Raw genomic sequence first — 20158 nt, 5'->3', positions numbered from 1 at the left:
AGAAGCCAAGTGATACTATCCTCTACTTGAACGGACATAAGAACAGTTGAAAGTAATCTCATTTCACAGGAAAGTCATCAAGAGCAATAAGCAGAACGATATTAAGGGCATGTATGCAAACAACCGTCTACTCTTCTGGTACTGAGAGTGAGTGAGAAGATAGCGGGAAAGACGCGGGTCTTGCTGCTTCTGCACGTATTAGCTTTGTAAGACTCTCCTTGTCTTGAGACTTAGCCAGCAGGTGGAGATCTCACTGTGCTGGGCACTGGAGAGCAACGGCTCTGTGCTGTGCAACAGCAGAGGCTGCTTCCTTCCTGCAAAGGACGGGACCATACTCTTAAGGAACTGCCCCAACACAGTGCTCCATACAGGGACTTATGGATGTGACAAAGTATTATCACCAAACACTAGATCTTCACCACCCATCACGACCTGTCAGGCTTGGGCTCTCCGCACAACGCTGTGCACGGCATCAGAGCAGAGGCAGCCGTTTCCTTGGGCCCATTACTCTTAACTCCTTTTTCGTGTCTGATGCAGGATGGATTTTATAGTGGCTAAAGGAAAGGAATGGAACAGTGTCAAAAATGATCACTGCAAAGGGATAATCAGAAAAGGTTTGAAGCTAGAAAGCATGATTCATGAAGGCTGCGGTCTGCGGCCATAGAAGGTGCCTATGTCACGTACCTTTTAGAATGTCCTTGTAAACAAGGGACCCTTCAGAGACCATGAATCTTTCTGGTTGTTGAAAATACCCCTCCCCTCACAGGTATAACTGCTTGGATCTGCCAATTGGGGAGCTAGGAGATGGGGGAAAGACTGGGAAACTCCAGGGACCACGTTTATCTGTCCTTATTTTTCTTCTTTTTTTCCTGACACTTGAGAGACTACTATGGTTTAAATGCTCCTTCTAAAACTCAGGGTGAAACTTAATTCCCAATGCAAGAGTATCAAGAGGTGGATCCTAAGGGCTGAATCGGGTCCTAGATATACCCTCATGATAGGGTTAATGCCATTGCTGCAGGAGTGCGTGGCCTTGTCATTAAAAGGCCCTGTTTTCCCATCTCCCATGCATATGCTTCACCACTCTACCAAGTTGTAGCAGCACAATGGCCCTCATCAGATGCCAGCATCACAGTCTTGGACTTTCCAGCCTCTAGAACTTCCCCCTTGATAAATCACCCAGTAGGTAGTATTCTATCAGCAGAAATCAGACTAAGACACAACTGATATTCAGAACTATAAAAACCTGATTCCTGATGTAACAACATCACATCTTAGAACACATGCTCTCCCTACTCCTTCAGGAAGCTTCCCATGGTCCCTTGTCCCCACCTCTCCTGGGACCTGGTGTCCTGACATACTCCTATAGATCAGCTATTAACCTTAACAGCAGAAATTTATAAACTCTAAAATAATTTTGGTTTTGCCTAGAATTTCAAGTTTCCTGGAGATTAAACATTTTTAGTCAATAAATACTTGATATATTTAAATGAGACTCTGAAGATGTGCCATGAGACATGACTTTGTTTTAAAGAGCCATTTCCTTTAGTTTTAAAGACTAAATCTAAGAGGAACTGTCACGAGGATTCCATGGGTTGCATGTGGGTCACCACGCATTGAAGCCTAGTGGATAGAAACAGCTTGTGTCTGGGAATGACCAGTGGACACTTTCTCTGTCAATTGCCCAGGGACAGTGTGAGTTTCTATCCTGCTCTGACATGTCCCACACAGCACCCGAGATGAATGTGACCTGCCAAGATGCCAATCAACCTGCTGACTGCAAGACATCACAAAGCAAGACTCCACTCTTGAAACCTTATCCCTGCCTTTGATAAACACCCTTAAATAAACCACAGGAGACATCTTTTCTTTGTCTAGTGCCAGCACCCATGTGGACTAAACCTATCAGAGGCTCCACTTTGGAAATATATTTCAGAATCCTTGTCTTATGTTCTTAACTAAATAATTATTTTAGACTTTAATTTTTCAGGTGGCTTACACCCTCCTCAGCAGGAAGAACAACCCACTCAAAGAGATGCTGGCCATCACCCCAGTGAAGGAAAAGAAAAGAGGGCTCAAATCCTGCCTATAATTTATCAATTTAGGAATTGTCTTGGAACACTAGTCATATAAGGACAACTTTCTGGAAACACATTTTGGATTAAGGAAACAGTGGCTTTCTGTAGTCACTGCTTGAAGGGTACAGTTGGTTGGAAACCAGTGAAACAGTCCACTGGCTTTACCATTATATTTTCTGACTTGGATGATTTCTGAACATCATGGAAACCTTCTTTATTTCTCTCCGTCTACGTAAAGCAGATGTCCTTGGTTACTAAACTGATTGTAAGAGGTTTAGACCTTTCTAATGGTTGTCACATTTCTTGGAAAAGAAAGGGGAACTGAGAGTTAGGCTGAAAAGCAAGGTCTCTGCACGGTATTGGGAATGACAGGATGTCACATTCACAAAGGATCCAGGGATACAGTCAAGGCCTTGCAGCAGAGATCCATTTTCAAAGAACACAGCTCCAAATGCTGAATAGTGCTCTGCATTTTAACAATGTTTCATTCAGTGGCTTCTTGAAAATACAACAGGAGGCAGGACAGAAATCAAGGCAGTTGCCAGGGATGCCTTAATTAGAGTAACTTACCTGGATCTGGACTATTCCAGATCCCTTAAGATGGACTCATGTTTTGCCATTATTCTAGTTACCCAGTTATCTGGCAAATGTAGACAAGATAAAGTGTGCTCATCAGTCTGTACTGAGCCTGTCCCTGAGTAAGTTTCCTCCATTAAAGGCATTTTTACCGTCTCCACTCTCCCTGATCACCAGAGCTTTTCTCTCAGCATGCAGGGCTCTGTATATTCAGAGTAAGACCTCCCTAAAGATAGTGTCTGCAAGAAGTGCAGCTGAGGCAACCTTCATTAAGGAGACATGTGGCAAAACCATTTACCACAAATAAAAACTCAAAAGACAGCAAGGAAAGACTTTAGCCTCAAAAGGCAAGTTTTCTCCATTGCATGAATGAGAATTTATAATTCGTGTGTATTTTTGTGATTATAATCACAAAATTGCACCTCTATTGGACCATAAGCTCCCAAAGAGCATGGACCCCTTCTGTTTCTGTCCATCATTTTATCCTGAGTGTAATATGGTGCCCAACATGTGTCAGGACCACAAATATCTGTTGAGATAAGAAGAGAAAAACCAAGACAGAAGGCGGGGCAGGGACAGCAGACAAGAGGGAAGGAGGCCAGAAGAGTACCACAAATTAGAAAATGCTGCTTAATTGTTCCACATTAGAAGAATGTCCCTAATTCCTTTCATGCAAATAGTCCAAACCTACAAATACTCTAACATCTTATATGTGCTATTTATTCACAAGCCCACAGAGAGTGGCTAGCCTCAGAAAACACTAAGATCGGTCTTAAAATTTTATATCAACCATGTAATTGGACCCATCAAGGAAGAAATTGGTTTTCTCTGCCTGGAAATTGGCGGGAATTTTATTATTTCTAAATTTGCAAAACAGCACATAGTTGAAAAGTCCAATCATATAGACCTATAAACTTCTCAGGCCAGATGCAAGTCCAAGTTAGTGGTTTCTGTCCCCGGCAGAAACATGCCTGGGGCCTAAGTAACAGAAACTATAGACACTGAGCTCATTTGCAGGCAGCACACCTACCTGCAAGCTCTCGGAGCCTCTGCAAATGGACGCACTGAAAAGCTGTTGATTTGAGAGGCCAATCTGAGCGCTGCTCAAGCTGCACCTGCAGTAATTCTGCCCTTCAAGGACTGCAAGCTCCAGGCAGGAGCACCCAGGAAGTGTTTGTAAGAGCCTCGGCGCTGCCTCTAGTGCTGCTATAGGTCTTACTATGGCCCTTTTCTGGTTCCAAGTAGTAATCTAGGAAATCAAGGGCCCCAACCAGCCACAGCACGGAGGGGTTATAAAGGATGCGGAGGGACAGGCAAGGTAGAGAACAAATCAAGAGCCCCCCAGATACAGCGAGGTGAGAGCAAAGGCTCTTGCAGAGTTTCCCAGCCAAATGTCGCCTTTCTGATCTGAAAAATTTTTGAAGAGCAATAGGGCTCCCAGAGCGGAAACTGGGACTTCCAGGTGAGTCTTTGGAGATGTCTGGTTTCTGCCGGAATTTCAATTTCAAAGATGATGTGGTCGGGCATGTCTCTAAATAATATGATGGAAGTCTGATATTCTCTTGGTAAATTTTTTGCTGCCCACCAATGACAGAAAACAGCTGAAATGAAAACCTGTTGGAACATGGAGCAAAAATCAGCAGAGCTTTTTATTTTGCTTCTTGGGGGAAGAAGCCTTAAAAACGTGGGCAATCTTACAACTGTCCAAAGAATATTTGCTCCTTGGTACTAATAAGTAGGGTATCCTTTTCTTTGCCAATGTGTATATTAGTAGCTAAATATGCACCCCTTTGTTAGCAAACACCTGTACTTCCTGGTGCACAAACTCCTTAAAGATGGATAAGTATCCCCTGCACCTGTCAAACATGTCTGACACACAAGAGGTGCTCAAAGAACATTTTATGGCACAAATGAACCTCTTCTAGTATCTGCAGAAGTAGCACTGGACCTGCCTTAAAGAGAGGAAAATTAACTGCTGGAAAGTGAATACACAAAGCATGGCTTATGGTGGAGGATGCATAATTATATATAATTATCAAAATTCACCAAACTGCACAAATAAAATGGAGAATCCTAGTATATACAAATAACACCTTAGTAAACAAAGAGGAAGAGGAGAACTCTTAATGGCCAAGTAAGTAGTGGAAGTAAAGATTTGAACCTAGAAATATCCATCTCTCAACTCTTATAGTCTTCTAATCCCCTGTGGTCATTGTAGGGTGAGTTTTTTGTGTATATGTTTGTGCTCCATTTCTTCTTTCATGTATTCTTTATCCATTTGGGGGGAAATTTTGGATCTTAAAAATAATTTATAAAAGATTTTTAAATGTAAAATTTAAAAAGCACCTTTGTTAATAAAAAGCAACTAAAGATTTGTAGTACAAAAATGACACTTTGAACAAGACATTTGTCCTGGAATTGATGGAATAACTTATTAGTGGGTGGGCTATGCTACTGTAATACAATTTTTTCTCTTTAAAATATTTATTTAAAAACACCATGAAAGGGTCGTCCATGGAAAGAGTGCTACTCACGTTTTTAATCAGAAATTAGGTCTGCTATCCTGAATTGTAAGAAATTCCCCAGCTTCTTCTGAGGTGGCTGGTTGACATCTACTATTCCTTAAGAAAAAGGATTATAAGTAAGTCAAATCTGACTTTCAGAAAGCATATCTACTGAATGTCACCGACTTAATTCATTGCTCTATTTCAGCAAACTCTTCAATTAGTCTGTTCAAATTTATTCAAGAAACCTAATGTTTAAGGGGTGAAAAAAAAAATCACACATCTGGACCATCACATCTTGAGGGAGACTGAAAGAGACAAAGGTCAGGTGACACTGCTTTTCTGGTGCAACTTCTTGTTGGACGATCATTAGTCCTCATCTAGTTTCAGCCGCATGCATGCATCTGGCCAATCAGATGGTGGCCTGGGAAAGTGCCTTAAGCAGGCCAATCTGTCTGAGCATCTCCACTCACCTTTCCTGATGAAGTCACTGTCTGAGACAGGCAGGGGAGCAGGGCTCCTCCATCCTCATTTCATAGAGAATGACAGAGGAGTTAAGTGACTTGTGAAAGGTCATATGGCCAGTCATTGGTCAGGACCAAAATAGAACTAGGGTTTGCCCACCTCCTTGTCTCCTGCTCAAACGATTCAAGGACATGAAAAGTGACTCCCGAGCTGTAAAATAACATTACAGGCTTTTGATTCTCTCATCCTTGTGCGGAATGAGCAAAGACATTTATCTGGTTTAACATTTCTCTTGGACATCCAAACGAGAGGCTGTTGAATAGGCAGGGAAAAATCCACCGCCAAGAAACCGAAGGTTACTAACTTTAGCTTTTTTCTGTTAACTAGCTATAATCTTATGCATAAATCTGAGGCTGCTGTTCCTCAGATTTTTTTTTCCTCTGCCAACTGGGGACATTAAGAACTACTTACCAATTTTTTAAAAAACAAAAGTGACATATCTGAGTATTTTTACTCAAAATTTTGGAAACAAAAGATAAGAATATGTTTAGAGGCATGCCACTTAAAATAAAAATAAGAATCTGGTGCAGGCCAATATCTTAAAAATAGTATGCTGGATTTTGGATTAGTACTATAAAGAACAGGGATTAAGAGTAAACACATTTAAATGAAGTTAATTTATCACATGACGAGTAAGGAGCCCTCAGCCTTGGCACTACTACAACCTATCTATCACCTTTGCTGTGCAAATCAGGCTTGATAAAGGGCCTTATTTAATTCATAGACATGCTTATACTTTTGCAAAACTTAAAAAATAGCTTTTAATTACTATTTGTAGAGCAAATTAAATTGCTTCTGATTACCCTTTTGTTTTCCAAAAACACAGAAGTAGAGGATCAACACTTCTACACAACCATTAGAGTAAAATGCCTTTGGAGGCAGAAGGCTTTGAATACATTCTGCCTTATAAAAAATGTATAAAAGAAGAGCACAGAAAAAGGCTGTGAGGCGTGACATGGTCTATCATGTTGTGCATGCATGAGTTAGCTTTTACAAGATCAGAACCAGAAGCTCAGATGAATACCATTCAACCTAAGCCTGACACTTTAGAAGTTCAGTATCACGTGGCTCAGGGTCAGTGGCAGAGTCATGCAAAGGTACCCTCTCTGGAGAGTCATACACTTTAAAAATACTTGGGGAAATGTGTTATTTATCACCTGGAATACAAACTCCATTGCTCCCTTTGAATGTGAACAAGGATCATGTTCATGTCATGATATCGTCATGTAAGTGGATTTTGTTTTCATCACGAATACTAAGTAGGAAAACAAATGGTGTAAGAGGCCACATGTATGCTTAACTCCTAGTTAGGCCCAGGTCTGTAGGAGTGGTCTCTGGTTGGCTGCAGAGAAGGCAGGAAAGCCACAAGGTTGGGGGGCGGGCGGTGGACAGGCCCTGGGGGGGGCATTCTTGTCACTGGAGAACCACTGGTCTCTCTGACACCTCACCAATTTCCACAGCACTTTTCAGTTTCTAGAGCATTTTGACTTTGGTGATTTCAATAGGCTTTATGCAGTTATGCCCATTTAAAAGAAAATGACTCAGAAAGGTAACTCTTCCAAAGTCACACAGCTAATAAATGTCACAGTTCAAAGCCAGTTCTTCTAAAGTCCAACGCACTTGGTATTCAACAAAACCTCTCAAAGACCTCAATTAAAGATTATGGGACTAGAGAGATACAATGGAGAGGGCTGAAAATTTTAGGTGAGAGGGACATTTTACCACTGCTTGTCAGTGTGATTTACAAATTGTTGCTTTGTGTCACTCAGAAGCAGCATGGTGGCTTGAGTGGTGGCTTGAGCATGCGTGCTAAAGCCAGATGCCTCCAAATCCAGTATGGGCATTAGTAGCTGTGTGAACCTGGGCAAGTGATTCAACTATGTGTTTTTATCTTTAAAATGACAGAATTTACACTGCATGACTACCACGTAGATATAAGGAGTTAATATCTGTAAAGAATTCAGAGTAACATCTCCCATACAGTAAGTGCTGTAAGTGTGTTGGTTACGTGAATAACTTATTCTGTTATGATGCTGACTGTACTTCTCCCACTGAGAAACAACTAACTGAAGAATTTTTCAAAGATACACGTCCCCTCACTGATGTTTTCTTAAAAGGTTCTTTGGACTGATCCTGATGGTCCGGAGGAGCACAGGATCTCTTCCCTCACTGATTTTAAAAAGCAAAGGGACCACACTGGACATCCAACCTACTGCCCCAGACTCACCAATCACTCTTGCTCCACAGCCTGGAAAACAACTGTGGGTTATAGCAAGCAATCACATGTATTGGCCAAGAAAAGACATTTATTCAGCCAAAGTGGTCATCTTACCCAGCCACAGAGCTAGGACTCTGGATTTCTGTGAGTTTTTGGTTAGTCTCACACTCCCCATATCTGAATGATCACTAGATTTCAAACACAAAGTCAAAGCCAAGAGTGCTAGAGAGGATCTACTTGAAATAAGACCTCGCCATTTACCAAAAGTGATCTTTTGATCTTCTAAAGGATGCTCTGTTCATTTCTGTAGTCTAAAATTCCTATAAAAAAGCAATTCAAGGGCTGGGGTTGTAGTTCAGTGGTACAGCGCTTGCCTCACATGGGTGAGGCTCTGGGTTCGATCCTCAGCACTGCATAAAAATAAATACAAAGGTATTGTGTCCATCTACCACTAAAAATAAAATAGCAATTCAAATACATTCATTTATAGCATTAAGTAAGAAGGATTTGGTCATAGAAATTACTAATACCACTCAACAGGATTATGGCCATTTAAAAATTATTTGCTGTTTTCCTGCATTTATCATTTGAAAACTGAGATAGGACCTTGTTGGCTGCTACAGAGAAAAAAAGTACTTCATGCTTCGTCTTCATATACCAATTGTCAAAGCACAAATGTCAGATATATTTCAAAGGAAGGTGGTACAAGATGTGAAAAATCAGCCAATTTTTCACTCTACGATAGGGCAAAGAGACATGCATGAAATCGATTCCTATGAAAATTATATTTTTATTACCACGGGCAAACCGGAACAGTATCAAACTGGATTAATAGTGGTGATGAGTAAGTTGAATCTACCTGTATTTCCATCACATATTTCAGTATTTTGTTTCTTCGGTCTATTGTTTTTCCTCTGCAGCTCTGTCAAGTGTCAGCTATGACTTTTTGAGTAGCTTTGAGTAATGGGATCAGCTAATGTTCTGTACATGAAGAAATTCCATATCATTCGCTTCTCTAAAAATACTGCTGCCTGCCACCGGAGCCAATCAACAGTGATGAATAGTTAAAGGGACAAGTAGGTCTCTAAATTTACTCCATATCTGACAGCCCTTCAGCAGATATGGATAATGGATCCCCATGACTCACACATGCAGCTCCCCTACAAGCAAGCCCTCTCTTTTCCACATAAGAGGGAGCAAGGCTTCTTTATAACCCATATGTCCTTCCCTGTCCCCTTTTCAACAAACCAACACAAATTTATCAAGTGTATATAGCTTTGGAGTCTATGCAGTTGTTGGGCTGGATGTTAAAACCTGAAGAGCATATACCCACTTTTAATCCATTAGAAAGCCACAGATATGAGACTTCCATGTCTGAATTAATGTTACTAATTAAAATGAAGCTGGACATTTCTGAGTTATATGTGTCCACCACATTGTTCCACTTCACTGACCCCCAGGTAGTCACCTGATTAAACCATATATTACACATTTTGCCACAATTATATCTCAACATGTTTTCATGGGGCCCATTTTATTCTCTAGGTGTGTCATTTGGATTCGATGTGTTTGTTACATGTTTTGGCTAATAAGAGCCCAAAAGTAAATGCATTTTTTGCTGTGGGTGTTTAGATAAGTCTCAGTCTTTTCAAAATAGAAACGTCTTTGTGAGGTTAAAGACCTTAGGATACACCTAATATTCTCAAGTCAAAAGAACAGGCCCCTTTGGGGCTGGGGTTGTGGCACAGTGGTAGAGTGCTCGCCTAGCACATGCAAAGCCCTGGGTTCAATCCTCAGCACCATGTAAAAATAAATAAAATAAAGGTATTGTGTCCAACTACAATAAAAAAATACTTTAAAAAGAGAGAATAGGCCTTTGCTAGCCCATTGCAATTAGATACTTAAAAAGAACTTTGTCTTCTCAAAAATTCACCACTGTTCTTCTACTCACTCAACCTCACAGAAAAAGCAGTTCATATCCCAATTTTGTCTAATCAGAAGACTGACACAGCATCCCAAGGCACCAAGTTCTCTTCACCATGCTAGATATTTCCTGATACTATCAGTTTCACTCATTAACACTCTGTGCCTTTGCTCTATCCTGATATTTTTACATCAACACTATTACCTATTATGTATATGGATATCAATCAATTATTTCAGTCTTCAAATTATTCTTGTAAAAGGTCTTGTAAAAGATCATGTTCAAAAGATCATGTTCACTCTTGCTTTCATTTCCTTGACTGTTTCACTTTCAATATGTTCTGTGTACCAGGCCCTTTGTTAGGCATTAGGATTAGAAAGACAAAGGAGAAATGGGGAATCCTTACATGAACTATTATAGCACATTTTAAAAAACATAAAGCAGAAGGAGAAATAGGGAGGGACATAATAATCAAAGTGAATTTCTCAGAAATAGATGTATGAGCTGTTTTTGCCCAATTACTACTTTAATACAACCAGTCATAATTCCTTTCACTTAGGTGTTCAACCTAGAGGAAGTCAGACACGAGATATCATACATGAGGCTAAAAGCCAGCACATTTTCTGACAGCAGAGACTTCCTGAAGTCTATCAAAATCACTGGAAGAAAGAAGAAATCAGGAAGTGATGGTCCTGGAAGATGACACCTGTCAAATCAAGAAGCTTGATTTTGTTTCTGATGTTTCTGGGCCAGCTGCACCGCGGGGACAGGCCAGGACTCTAGCCAGGGCTTCAATTCAGGCAACTTTGCACATGCAGACCTGCTGGAGACCCAGGTTAAGGCAGATTGTCATGTTTAATAAGGGATTTTGAAGAACCCAGCTCCACCAGAACACCAGAGGCCTTTTCAGATTCTGATTTAAGGAATATTTGCTTCCAAAAGTGGATATTTATAAAATCGACTTTAACATTCCATGCATATTTAAAGATGTGAATGTGGAAGACCTCCTCTTATGCCATGCCTATCTCCACTACCCTCTCTCCAGGATAATTTTAATCAAGAAGAGTCCACCAAATGTTACCATCCCCCTTCCTCCACCCTCTGATATATTTCTAAATTCCCCTAACAGCCAATTAGTGATAGCAGACAGGAGAATGAATTCTATAACATTCAGGGCCCCCAATTCCCCATGCACCATCTAGTGGTGATGATAATTATGTTAATAGTAACAATGATGCTGCTGATGGTATCCTCGATGAATTTAAAACACCTAGAAAGGCCATTTTAACAGTGAATAAAACAATCTTGATTTTCCTTTCAGAAACACTTCCAAAGAATCATAAAGCAAGTGCTTTATTACCTTGGCAAGAATCACCATGGCCTCTAGGATAGAAGGAACGCTGAAGTCATCTATATTTTAAAAAAAGAAAATGCTGATTTTTCTGAGGAATTAAAAGTTACTTTCCCCTGGTTCAATGGCTTTCCAAATACTGATTGTAGGACAATAAAGTTTGAACACGAGCTTTGGATATGAGACACGTGTGGACAGGCAATGTGTTTCCTTATGATGATTCAGTTTCCAAACTCTTTCTCCCATCATGACTTATTTATACTTGCTATAGCTTTGTCTTTCAATCATTTATTGCTCTCCAAACTTCCCAGGCCAACATAGATGCTTGCATTATAAATGATTACCGTGCTTTTCCTCCAAATATACATTGCTGTCCACTATTTATTGGCACATTAATTCCTTTTCCTTAAACAAACGTAAAGGCCACTCTCTGGCTAATTAGCATATCTAATTCTTCCTTTGATTCTTCCTTTGCCATTAAAAATATAACAAAAACTCCCACTTTGAATTCTTCACTTGCATTACCAGTTGGAAAGTTAAATCAGTAGTAGCTCAACTGATAGCTCTAATCCCTGTAATTTAAATGCTTGTGTGTGTGAGAGAGAGTACATATATATTATTAGAGTTAAGGACACAAATATGTGTTCTACATAACTATACACACATACACACACACACACACACACACTTCACTAAGAATATCAATTTGGCAATGTCTTTAACTTCTCTAATTTCTCATTTCTTTTCCCACATCAAATAACCCACAATCTCAAATTCTTTAGGTGTCTATCGTTAATGATCTGTTGATGACACTTCTTACATCCTGAGATGCATCTTAAAGAAAATAAAAAACTTATTGTCTTCATTGTTAGGATGAAGTGTAATATGGAAAAGCCCACAAATAGGAAGATTTTCTTGAAAAGACATTTGCATCCAATAAAAATACGAGTAGAACTGTATCAGCTCAGTCTACCTGATACAGGACCTTTATAGAATTCTGCTTTTTGTGTTCTATGTACACTTAAAGGTGTAATTATGGAAGTGGTCCTCTCAAGAGCCAAAAATGGAAAAAGGCAGGTAATTAGATTTAAAAAGTACTGGGGCAGGGGCGTGTATCCTCAAACACAGTGTTTTCTCCTTACAAGAGCCAAGCTTAGCACTCAGGTGGCAATGACTTGTCTCTTGTCAGAGAGCAGGGTGCCCTGGCACAAATTATTTGATTATTTTAAGCCAATCAAATTCTTAAGATGTAACTTGCATTGCTTTATGTGAGAAGTCTCTTTCTAAAATGTATTACTGTCTAAGGTATTGATTTGTTCTCAAAGTGCTTGTGGAAACACACTGAGTGTCAATGTGTCCAACAGAAGCCCGAGACACTCAGCCTGTGCCATCGACACAGCACAGGAAGGCCAATTCATGTGATTTCAATAATTTCTCATCTCTAACCTCTGTGACAGAAGGGCACATTGCTTAGTGAAAGAGAACGTGCCTTCACATCAGACGGACGAGTGTTTGAAACCCTCTTCAATCCATAACCAGGAACAGTTTCCCAGTTTACAAAAGGACAAAGAAATACTCTTTACAAATGAAAATAGCCGTCCTCTAGAATCCTGTGAGGCTTTAGTGGGGAGGAAAATTTTGTTATCAGTTTTGAGACAGATTTTATGAAATGTGGACAAAAGAAAAACAGCTTATTCTTATTAATCATTTTTTAAACAACATTTGATGTATGTTCCTCATTACAGAAGCATGAAAACCCCGCATCAACTCTAGAAGCTACTTGACTCTTAGATATACTTAGCCAACCCACGGACTAAACAGGAAGGTTGTTTGATAGCTGTGTTGAGTCAATTTGCCGATTTTTACCGTGGAAATTTTAAAAAGAGGTAGGAGACTGAGTGAGAAGATGAAGATTAACACATTACAAGGCCCAGATGGTCTCAGAACCTCTTAGTTAAAAAAAAAAAATTCTACTCATAAATGCCATGCATTATTATTTCATCGAAGGATTTCAAATTGCTTCTAAATGACAGCTACCATTTCAGAAGCAGGTCCCAGCACGGAGGAGACTAAAGAGCGTGTCCTCAGTCAAAGTTCCTCAGCCTGGGGAAAGGCTAAGCAGATTATCTTCCCATCTCACAGTCGCTCTCCCCAAAGGCCTGGCTACACATTCACACAGTTGCACTGTTTTGAAGATAAGGATCTGGAAAACTGCATCCTTGTGCTACATTTCCAAGGGCCTCACTCCTTGTTGATGGTGGTCAGGACCTCCAAGCTCTCAGGCAGGAATGAGGTGGAGGATAAGGTCAGCTCAGCTCAGGGTTCCTAGACACAAGCAGAGACTGCCCTGGGTGAGGTTGCTTTGGTCACACTTTACTCTGGAATTGTGGAAGAAAGCATCCTTTGTCGTGCACTGCTGAGAGGCCGGTGACCTCAGAACACACCATCCAGACCAGACTGGCTGGCTGACTGCCTTCTCTCCTCACCCAAATAGCAATGGAACACCACCAAGGCCCCTTCCTTCTCATCTCTGACTTTCAGCTTCAGGATGCTGTTTTCATTAAAGTTCTTCATGAATCAACACATTTATAAACCTAAATGGCATCTAAGCCAAACAAGATAATATGTATTAGAGTAAGTAAGGCTTGGTCCCCACTTAGGAAGAAAATGCAGAAAGAAGTACCAAGTGTTGAATTGTTTCACAAAACACCCCAAAAGTCATTCTTTCTGTTTCACATAATTTTTTTTTTCTGTCCACTCAAACAGAAATGAGGCAGGGGAGAGACAGATGGTCCAAGTGTGAAGTTCTCACAGAGAAAACACCCTGGCACTGCATATAGGAAAGACTGATTTGAGGGGACACATTAAAATATGGAGCATCAAGAGGATACTCTCGTCACCGTTTCTCTCTCGCCTGACTTCATTTCCAGTTTCCTAGAAAACCACCTTACTTATTGGAAGGAAGGAGAGAAAAATATAAAACATCCACAGCCAATAGTTAAAAAAAAAAACCACAAACAAACAAATAGCCTGAATAACAGAAGAGTTACTCATAAACAAGGTTCAAAAAAAGAAAAAAAGTTAACTAGAAACCCACCCACCATGACAGGTAGGAATAGAATGTGAGGTTGAAAACCTACCTGCTCTAACCCTGGCAAGGAAAGGCAGCCTGGGGTAATTAATTCAGATTCTTCATGTGAAGATGAGAACACGAAGAAGACTGTATTTAAAGGTCCTTTCCGCTTTCAAGCAGGTGTCTAAGGATTTCTGGTATCTGTGCTTTCTGGAGACTTCTACCTAGGATGCCCAAGTCTATCTGCTGTTTTAGAAATGAAACCAAGGTCCCAAAGCAGATCCTTACATATGTGGCAAATTGTGACATAAGAGAGGTTAACAACACAAATTAGTGTGAAATTAGATGGTTTATTAAGGAGATGGTACTGTAAAACCCAGTTCATCACAGGGAGACAATGTCGGATCCATATCTCACTACCATATAAAGGTCAACCCCTAAATGCCACAGCTGTTAGATTAGAAGTACAGGCTGAGTACCCCTTTATTGAAATGCTTGGGACCAGAAGTATTTTCATTTTTATTTTTTCAGATTTTGTAATATTTACATAGACTTTACCAGTTGAGCATCTACACTCTGAAATGTCGAAATCTGAAATGCTCTGAAACTTAAAAATTTTTGAACACCAATGTTCAGGAAGTTCAGTATTTGAATTTTTGTATTAGGGATGCTCAACCTATGATAACTGGAGATAACAGAAATAACTGGTAGAAATATCCTCAATAGCTTGGGAGGAGGAAGATTTCTTAAACATTTTTTTTTTTTTAAGTCAAAGGAATGTACTGTCAGATGTGTCTACAACCAAGGGTACAGTAGACAAAATTGATAGGTCGTATTTATTACATATAAAAATTAACAAAGGATTAAAATCCAGACTATACAAGAGATCAACAACAACCACCAACACTATCCCAAAAGGCTAAGATTCTTAGCTCAGAAGTGTGTGCATATATTCACATATATATTTTAGCGCGCACGTGCACACACACACACACACACACACTTAGCCCTAATCAACTTTCCTTAGTCTATAGAATACTTTCTATTTTCGTTAAACAGAGAAAAGTGAAAAAGTCTGCTTTCAAGAAGAAAAGATAACAGCTGGTGGCCTGTGGGTCAAATCCAGCTTAGACAATGTTCATTAAAAAGTGAACTAGTTGCCAATATTTAGGTTTCATATTAAATCTGGATTTTTGGCTATCTTGGAAAACAGGAAAAAAAAAACAACTGGACCCACACACCAGTTTTTCCCAGTAACAATGACTAATTAAAATAGCTAAGGAAATACTAGTGTTGTTCTGCTTATTTTCTGCTAAAAATAGTCTGTAAGTGAACAACATACTATATGCTGTCAGATAATGATAAATGCTATAAAGAAATTTTCAAAAGTGTAGGCGGTGGAGTGTAACTGCGGTATAATAGAGAAGTAAGTCAGGAAAGGCCTCTGAAGAGAGAATACTGGAGTAGAAATCCAAATGGGGGAGCCTCCAAGCTACGTGTGGCTATGCAAAGTCAAGATCAAATGCAAGGACCCTGCAGAGATGCGCTTCAGGCGTCTGAAGAATAGCAGGCAGGCCAGGATGCTAAAGCAGGAAGACTTTAAGAATGATTATATGGGAAGGGAGAACCTTTAGAGCAGGTTGGGGGCAATGGAAGAATGAACTGTTACAGACATGTTATAGAAAAAGAAAACCAGGTGGTGATCTTTGGTGGGTAACTGAAAAACACAACTGGCAATCACTAAAGGCAAGGGCTGAGGACAGTCTCCTGTTGTTCTGGGGTTAAGTGAAGCTGTGGCTGACTCATCCTGAAAGGGCATGGAAACTCACCTTTCTCACTCTGCTCCAGGACCTGCTGTGTAGTTTCACAAACACACAATCACAATCTTCACTACATCATTTTGTGGTAGGTACTTAATTATTCCATTCTACTGATGAGGAAACTGAGCCCCAACAAACAAATGAAGTTGCATTCATGCAACTAGAAAGTGATAAGGTCAGATTTAAACTCACATAGGCTGGCTCCAGAATCCATGTCTTGGACACCAATATTGACTGGAAAATGACCTTTACCTTTCACACAAAGAAAAGTAGGAGCGGTCTCGATTAATCTGGACTTATCTCCCATCACGTATTCCAACCAAATACGTATCTGGATCAGTGTTTCAATTCTGTTCATCATGAATTCAGAGGGTTGGGACAAACATGCTTGGCCTAACAACGGCACTGCCAAACCAGGAGGTTCATCTTCAGAGGGGGACTACAGAACTGGAACTGGCAGCTGCTTTAGGATGTCACTTTCCACATACCTTACCAAGTCACCGGTGCCCAAGTAGAACACCCAAACTGTATGTTATGCTAATGCAATGAACATTCCAATGTCTCCCAGAAAATTACCACACTTATCAACCTAAAGAGCATATAAGGAAATGAACTGTATCTTGTTTTCAATAATTTTCTTGGTATATTTGGTGGATTTTTTTCTTAGTTCAAAAGGGTACCCCCCCCGCCCAGTACTAGGGATTGAATCTATGGCCTTGTACATGTTAAACAAGCACTCTCACTGAGCTACATCTTGAGACTTTTTTTTTTTCATTCTTCTTCTTTTTAAAAAAAAATTTATTTGAGATAGGGTTTTACTAAGTTGCTGAGGCTAGCCTTGAAATTACAATCTTCCTGCCTCAGCCTCTCAGGTAGTTGGGCTTACAGGTGTGTACCACCACACCCAGCTCTGAGTCTTTCTTATCACCCAGGATTCTTGGCAAGATCTATAAATGCATTAAGCAAATCTCATCAGAATGTTTTTTATGTTGATAATCTGATTTATAATCTGAAGGTTACAGAGTTTTTACTGACAGAGGGTTATAAAATAGTTTGTGGCATATGGCAAAATCAAGCAAATGAGTTGGAAATAACAGAATGACATCCTTTAATAATTACCTTCCCCCAAATGTATGGAGTTGTACAATTTGACAATTTATGGCATGCTAAACATGGCAATGTGAACAGCAGTTAATATCAGTGATAATCAAATTAATGCTGAAGAGCAATGCTCACAGCGAAAGGATGGCATTGGCCCCATCTCTCTGACCAAATATTTCTCATGCTCTGCTGAATAAAAAAGAGAATGATTGACCATAAATAATACAACCTGAATTTCCCATATTTCAGGAGAGGATATATTTAGGGATTATTAAATTCCACTCTTAACCAATTTTAAAATATCCTGTCCTTTCAGTATTCTAATACCCCAAACAGCATCATGTCTCAGGAAAGTTTTTACTTTAATCTTTGGGACTACCCAGCATTCACATGGGGGTTCACCAACTTGCTATCTCTTTTCTGAGCATATCTTGGGCTTCTATTGAGGACCAGTTATTGGAACTCTTGATGTTGAAAGAAAGACAAAAATGACCACATCACGACAAACGTGCTGGGCAAAGTGCTTAATTCAATGTGCCAAGTGCTTTATTTAGTTTATCTCCAGTAACTATGACAACCCTTGAAGAAAGATACTATTAGAAGCCCCACTTTCTGGATGAGGAAAATTAGATTCAGAGAAGTCAAATAACTTGGTTTCATAGTTAGTTCATGGCAAAATCAGGCTTTGAGCCCAGGGTTTATCTGACTCAAAAGCTTATGCTTTTTGAAAAGCAATAGGCTCTAAAGCTTCCTGTAAAATGTTAATAAAAATGTAAAAGGAAATATATTTAAGTTTATGCCATGTCATAGGAATATAAAAAAAATCACCATGGATTACAGGAAGGCATCAGGGCAAAAATTACATCTAAAGCTGACCCCTGAATGGTGAAGAGATGCTCAAAGATGGGAGCATGGAATGGGATCGGCTGTGACAATGTGTGGATTTCTTTTAAATACTGATGTGGTTTTGGAAGTTGGGGTGAAGAGGGAATAGAAGTTACTAAGCAAGGGGCTGGAAAAAGGCAGGTTGGAGCCACACTGCAAGGTGCCCATAGGACAGGCTGAGAAGTTGAAATTTCACCCATCAGGCAAAGGGAAGGCACTAGAGAATTCAAAGCCACCATAGGAGGAGAGCTGGGTTTGAGAAAAATCAGTGATATTAGCACAGAGGCAGGGAATGAGTGAAGAAGTTACTACAACTGCACAATGAAGAGATGGCCTGTCCACACATGACCGAGAGAAGGACACCGAATTTTTTTTTTTTTTATTAGCTATGGCGAGAGAAGGGAAGAAAGGAATTAAGGAAGATTCTGATGGCTATGTGAGTTCTTATAAGTCTTCTACAGAGAAATACATTGAGGGGGGTGGATTATGAGTTTCATTTTACCTTGAACTTGATTGCTTAGGCAGGGATTTCCATTTATAAAAAAAAATAACTGCAATTCAAGAAAAGTGGAGTTGAGATAAAGATTGGGAAGTCAGTGTCATATGAATAACAATATCTAAAAGAGTCAGAAGGGTGGTTGGACCTGGAACTGGGAGAACAGGGTCCAGAGGTTCAGGAACAAACAACATACATTCCCACAAAATCTATAGAGACGTGGTTCTGCTTCTGAAGACAGAAGAGAAGTCCACTTTTAGGAGCATGTCATTTTATATACGAAGACCCTTTAGTATAAATCAAGACTCAGATGGTTAAGAAAGAGTAACTTGCTAAAAGAATCAATAGCATATGCCTTTGTTATATCTGTAACTATGGCAGACATTATTTTCATTGGGACAATGAAGTCACATTATAAACCAAGAATTGCTGAGATATTTAAATTATAAATCAAACATTGCTTACTGCATACAAAGAATGGGCAATGCCTTTTTCTTTTAATTGATTATTTTAAAACTAGCATTTTGGGGAAACTATCTTGAAACCTACTAAAATCCTATTTTTGTTATGGACTGGAAGGTAGATGAAAAGCTATTGCAATTTTTATGAATTTTATTTTTGTTGATGGAATGAAGTCACTGGATGAGAGTCTGGTCTAACAATAAATACTAAATTCAAACTCTGAAAATTGGAGGCTGTAAGTAAAATTTAGAGAGAACCCTCTATGATCTAGTCAACCACAGGAGCTCTATCAAGGGCTCTACCATTATAATTAATTCAATAAAGGGCCCTGATGCTTCTATATGGAAGAAAAAACACTTTTAAAAATACATTTTTAAAATTTGGACAATGACTTTATTATGGAAATTTTATGCTTTTCCCTAGGAAACTGCTTTAACCAGGATACCTCAGCAATAATGACATTTTCCTGTCATTATCCAAATTGTCAACAAAAGTGAAGATCATTATAATCCCATATAAGATAGAAAAAAAATGAAGCAGTAAACTAGACACATTTCCCATAGGATGATATTAAAGGAAAATTATTCCAGGCAAGGGAGAAATGATGCTCAGAATATAGAAGCTGGAAGTTTTTCTGTTGTGTCATAGTGGTAAAAATATACTAGTCAGCCAGTTGGGAAGGGTGAATCCTGGCTGGGTAGAAAACATAGCTAATTGTCTACAACCAAATTTTAGGCTATGACGCTACCAACACATGACTAAGCCTGAATTAATGGAGGAGGTCCTGCAACTCTCTACTCAGGTTATCTGTGCTCTGATCTTCAAATGCTCTCCTGTCTTGATTCCTATGCCTGAACCCTGTCCGGGCATGCTCCTACTTCTTGGGCTATTCCTGTCTACTGTATTGGCCCATCTTACTCTTCCCAGCTGATGAATCATGAAGCAATCTCATTCACTCCCACAATGGTAAATATTCCTACATATATACAATCAACTCAGGTCTTCAACTCAGATCTTTCCCATGGTGTCCAGTCTAATTGCTGACATTACCACTTGAATGTATCTGAAGTATGGCAGCTCACCCTATGTATCCAATACCAACACTCTTGACTCAATTCCCTTCCAGTAACTGCTGAGACAACCAT

General features: G+C 39.6%; 1 protein-coding gene across 20 annotated transcripts in view; it reads right to left on the bottom strand.

Moving 5' to 3' along the window:
• Nucleotides 1-20158, bottom strand: part of Celf2 (CUGBP Elav-like family member 2) — a 788139-nt gene that overhangs the window by 202796 nt on the left and 565185 nt on the right. Inside the window, exon 1 of one of the 20 annotated variants that reach the window (XM_048812771.1) lies at nucleotides 8761-9698. The exons of the other annotated variants lie outside the window; for them this stretch is intronic. The gene's annotated coding sequence lies outside the window, so the exon portion shown is untranslated. Of the gene's footprint in view, nucleotides 1-8760; nucleotides 9699-20158 lie in introns of those variants that run through there. 20 annotated transcript variants of the gene reach the window in all.

The sequence above is a fragment of the Marmota marmota genome, unplaced genomic scaffold, assembly GCF_001458135.2.
Source record: "Marmota marmota marmota unplaced genomic scaffold, marMar, whole genome shotgun sequence".
NCBI classification, from domain to species: domain Eukaryota; kingdom Metazoa; phylum Chordata; class Mammalia; order Rodentia; family Sciuridae; genus Marmota; species Marmota marmota.
Note: the sequence above shows the minus strand (reverse complement) of the source record. Positions and strands in the feature narration are given on the sequence as shown.